General features: G+C 38.6%; 1 pseudogene; it reads left to right on the top strand.

Moving 5' to 3' along the window:
- Positions 1-3898: 3898 nt before the first annotated feature.
- On the top strand, positions 3899-4377 carry LOC112607779 (annotated as a pseudogene).
- The last annotated feature ends 1223 nt before the right edge of the window (positions 4378-5600 follow it).

Below are 5600 nucleotides of genomic sequence, written 5' to 3'. Positions count from 1 at the left end.
GATCTTTATGTAGAAAACCATAAGAATTCTGCAAAAACAAACAAGGGAAAAGTATTAGATCTAATAAACATATTCAGCCAAGTTACGGGATAAAAATTCAATAGGCAATCCAGTTGTATTTGTATACACTAACCATGAACAACCTGCCAAGGTAATAAGAAAAACAATTCCACTTACAATAGCATCACAGAAAATACATAGGAATAAACTTGATCACAGAAGTGAAAGACTTGTACACTGAAAACTACAAAATATTGCTGAAAGTAATTAGAGAAGACAGTAAACAGGTGGAAAGACATCCCATGCTCATGGTTAAAAGACAGAAAACCCTTTCGAAAATTCATATGGAATCTCAAGGGACCCTGAATAGCCAAAACAATCTTGAAAAAGAGAAACAACCTTGGAGTTCTCACATTTCTTGATTTCAAAACTTACCACAAAGCGATGGTAATGAAATATTGTGGCACTGACATAAGGGTAGACATAAAGATGAATGCACTAGAATACAGCACTCAGAAATAAACCCTCACATACATGATCAAATGAGTTTCAATAAGGGTGCTGAGACTATTCAGTGAGGTAAGGACAATCTTTTCAACTAATGTTGTGGAAAATTGGGATATTCACATGCACATGAATGAATTAGACCCTTGCCTTACATCACATACAAAAATTAAGTCAAAATGGATTAAAGACATAAATTTAGGAGCTAAAATGATACAGTTCTTAGAAGTAAACTAGGGAGAAATCTTGATGACATTAGATTTGTCAGTGTTCTCAGATATGACACCAAAAACATAGGCAACAAAAGGAAAAAAGTAGAGAAATTGGACTTATCAAAATTAAAAAATTTGTGCATTAAAGGATACTACTATCAAGAGAATAAAAACACAACCCACAGAAAGGAAGAAAATACTTACAAAGCATATATCTGATAGGAGTTTAATATCCAGAGTAGATAAACAACTTCTGCAATTCAAAACAACAATACAACTAACTAATAAGCTAATAAAACTAACAACTGATAAACTAATAAAACCAACAATAAAACTAACAATAAAAACCTAATTTTTTTATCGGCAAAATACTTGAATCAACATCTCTCCAAAGATGTATAAATAGCCTATAAGTACATGAAAAGGTGCTCAACATACCTGGTCATTAGGGAACCGCAAAGCCAAACTACAATTAGAAACCAATTCATACCCATTTAGGATGGTCATTATTGGAAAAAAAATGGAAAATAGCAAGTGCTGGTGAGAAGTTGAAACTCTTGTGCCAGTGCTGGGGGATGGAAATGACACATCCTCTGTGAAAGACAGTTTGGTGATTCCTCAAAAAATGAGAATTACCATGTGATTCAATAATTCCACTTCTAGATACAGACCTCAAAGAAAGACCCAACCAGATACTTGTATACCATGGTGCACAACAGCATTAATCACAATAAACAAAAGCTGGAAGCAACCCAAGTGTGTGGACAGACGAACAGATAAACAAAGCACAGCATGTACACACCGTGGAATATTATTCAGCCTTAAGAAGAGAATGAAATACCTGGTACTTGCTACAACATGAATGAACCCTGAAACATTATGCTAAGTGAAATAAGGCAGAGGCAAAGTGACAGATATTTTATGATTCCGCATTTATGAAGTGCCTAGAATAGATAAATTCACAGAAGCAGAAAGTAGAACGCAGATTACCGTGATGTATGGGTCCGCACCCCACCCACCACCAGAGATCTCTACATGTTTTCACTTGGGTGATACTAATGACAAGAGGAGGAATGTAAAGAGTCTTTTAACCTGCCTCTGAAGCCCTCTAAGAGGGACGTCTCAACTTCCATGCTGGGGATAGGGGGTATGGGAAATTTAACGAATACACCGTTTCTGTTTGGGATTATCTACAATTTCTGGTAATAGATAGCAGTGATACTTGCCTAACATTCTGCACATGCTTAAAGTCACTTAATTACACACTTTAAAATGGTTAAAGTGGCAAATTTTATGTTATGCATATTTCACCACAGTAAAAATAAATAAATATATAAATAAATAAAATGAACTTTGGAAAAAAAAAAAAATCCTGGCCTCCATCCAGTCTTTCTTTTCCATAGGATCTATGCAGACTGCCTGAATTTTCATGCTTTCTTTTTTGGGGGGCAGTGGGTGGAGTCTTGCTCCATCATCCAGGCTGGAGTGCAGTGGCATGACCTTGGCTCACTGCAACCTCTGCTTCCAGGGTTCAAGCAATTCTCCTGCCTTAGCCTCTAGAGTTGCTGGGATTACAGGCGCCTGCCCCCATGCCTGGCTCAGTTTTGTATTTTTAGTAGAGATGGCGTTTCACCATGTTGGCCAGGCTGGTCTTGAACTCCTGACCTCAAGTGATCCTCCCACGGTGGCCTCCCAAAGTGCTGGGATTACAGGCATGAGCCACTGTACCCTGCCTGAGTTTTCATGCGTTCTTTTGCTCATTTTCAAGTTATTTTCCTCCCAGAGATTGCAAGGTAGAGTTCACTTAAATTCTGAAGTTATCTTTAACAGATGAGCAAAGTTTCCCTTCGTGCTAGGTATACTCTTTGATCTTCAAGGTACTCATGGTTAAAAGAGCATATACATTTCAGAACTAAAATAAGATGAAAATTACTGATTATTTGTTTAACCTTAGCACTAAAAATAGGCCTCTGATGTTACAGACTTCACAATACGATTTCTTCATTAATCTGAATATATGTGTGCATGTGTCTCTGCATGTGTATCTCAACTTATTGTAGCTTTAAAAAGATTCAAAATCCCCTTTACCATGAAAACAAGTTTATGCTTCGGTTTTCATAAAAGCCTCTTAAGGTCTAAGCAGAATTCTGTATATTATAATTTAAAATATTGTCATTAAAAAGTGCATTTGGTGAGACCTCGAAAATGGTCACTTAAAACTGAAAGTAAATACAACGCTTTGTTGACTGGTAGGAGCTGCTTCCTCCTCCTATCTGCCTCCCGCCATGCGCCTTCTCCCAACAACCCCTTAGCTTCTAGCTGAGTAGAAAGGATGTTCTAGCAGCTACAAGTAGCTCCTGAAGCGCCTGTATGAAGTGCTTAGTCTGCGTTTCTGTTAAAAAAATGTCTAACACAGGTTTTCGTAAAATTCATCCTAAAGGAATAAGAGGGTAAATTATTTTGTGAATGAGGCTCTGAGCTGACTCACTGTATATATTGTTGCAAAAATGTGTAACTGGAATTAATATGCTGCATGTTTGAACTGTAAATGCTTACAAAGTATTTTTTTAAATCCCTCTAACATTCAAATGTTTTACTGTATAAATGTTTTACTGTCTTGTTAGTTGGCAAGTTAAACATCTTTTTCAGGGTCCTCGGTTGCACTGATGTGCAGGGGGCTGCAGGAATAACTGACAAGCCCCCAACATTCAAGGGTGTTGCTTTGATTTTTCTTGTAACATTTCTTGAAACAATGTAGGTAGAATCACATCACTGACTCCCCCTGACAAAGAAAAAACTGTTGCCTTTTACAAAGAACAGTATGTTCCTGATCTAGAAGTTGCAGCTTCTGGAAAAGCTGCCCCATTCCTGGCCCTGCGCGGTGGCTCATGCCTGTAATCTCAGCACTTTGGGAGGCCGAGGCGGGCGAATCATGAGGTCAGGAGATCAAGACCATCCTGACTAACACAGTGAAACCCCGTCTCTACTAAAAATATAAAAAATTAGCCGGGCGTGGTGGGGGGTGCCTGTAGTCCCAGCTACTCCGGAGGCTGAGGCAGGAGAATGGCGTGAACCCGGGAGGCGGAGCTTGCAGTCAGCCGAGATGGCACCACTGCACTCCAGCCTGGGCGACAGAGTGAGACTCCATCTCAAGGAAAAAAAAAATAGTTGCCCCATTCGTGATGCAGAGTTCTGATGCAGAGATATGTGAAGTTGATATGGAAACTGACAAACAATCTGTGATTAACAAGACCATGTTGGAAGATTTTGAGTGAACGATGAATGATGAAGGAGATGATGACTTAGTTCCTCTACCAAATGTTAATGCAGCAATATTTAAAAAGGTCATGCCGTGGTGCACTCACCACAAGGATGACCCTCCTCCTCCCCAGGGTGATGAGAACAAAGAAAGGGGAACAGACCATACTCTTGTCTGGGATCAGGAATTCCTTAAAGTTGACCAAGGAGCACTTTTTAAACTTATTCTGGCTGCAGACTACTTAGACTTCAAAAGTCTCCTTGATGTTACATACAACACTCTTGCCAATATGATCAAGGGGAAAACTCCTGAGGAAACTGACAAATCCTTCAATATCAAAACGACTTCATGGAAGAGAAGGAAGCCGAGGCGAGGCGCACCAAGAGAACTGTGGCGCGATGAGAAGCAAAATGTGTCTGACACTGTAACACTATAAAGATCGTTCCAAACACTAGTTGTACTGCTCTGTTTACACTTGCTAATGTTAGACAAATGCAGCGGCAAATCAATTCTAGTAGCACAATACTGTCTTCATTGCATGAGTAATCTGAGTAGTTTCCGAGTGTATGGCTAAGTTTCTTCTTCTATGATTGAAAGTTTCTTTTTTTTTCTCTCTTAATAAAACTAAACTGTGGGTTCTCTATTTTAAAAATAAAAAAGAAATAGAAGAAAAAATTAAAACACTCCCAGTTTGTAGATGACATGATTTTCTGAGCAGAACTAGTTAAGTGAATTCAGCAAGTTTTTAGGATGTGAGATCAACACACAAACATACTAACGACAGACATGTGGAGATGGACTTTAAAACACAATATGATTTAAAATTATTTAAAGAAAAGGTAATATTTAGGTACAAAATTATGTACAAATTTTAACAGAATACATAAAAGATCTGTATCCTAAAATTCAGAAAGTGCTGATGAAAGGAATCATAGACCTAAATAAGTGGATATATATCGTGTTCATGAATTGGAAATTTCAACATATTAAAGATGTCAATGCTTTAAAAGTTGATTTATAGATTTAGTGCAATTTTTATCAAAGTCCCAACAAAGCGTTTTGTAGACATAAACAAGTTTATTCTAAAACGTATGTGGAAAGGCACAGGACCAAAAATAGCGAAAACAATTTTCAAAGAGTAAGGTGAGAGGAATCCCTGTGCCTGGTGTTGCTATATGTCTACAGAAAACAATGCAACGTGGTGCTGACAGAGGCAGAGACATGTAGACCAAAGGAACAGACTAGAAAATCCAAAAATAGACCCACACAATTATGCCCAATGAATCTGTAAAAACAATTAAATGGAGGAAGGATAACATTTCAATAAATTGTGTTGGGGACAATTACTATGCATCCATGGATAAAATAATGAACTTTACATTCAATCTCAGATCTTACCAAAAATGAACTAAAAATGGATCACAAATTCTTCCCTGCTGTAGTGCAGTGGCGCCATCTCGGCTTACTGCCACCTCCGCCTCCCAGGTTCAAGCAATTCTCCTGCCTCAGCCTCCCGAGCAGCTGGGATTACAGGCACCCACCACCATGCCCGGCTAATCTTTGCATCTTTAGTAGAGATGGGGTCTCCAATTCCTGACCTCAGGTGATCCGCCCTCCTCAGCCTC

This window comes from Theropithecus gelada, chromosome 15 (genome assembly GCF_003255815.1).
Source record: "Theropithecus gelada isolate Dixy chromosome 15, Tgel_1.0, whole genome shotgun sequence".
Taxonomy (NCBI): Eukaryota; Metazoa; Chordata; class Mammalia; order Primates; family Cercopithecidae; genus Theropithecus; species Theropithecus gelada.
This window is presented reverse-complemented; position numbering and strand designations above follow the sequence as displayed.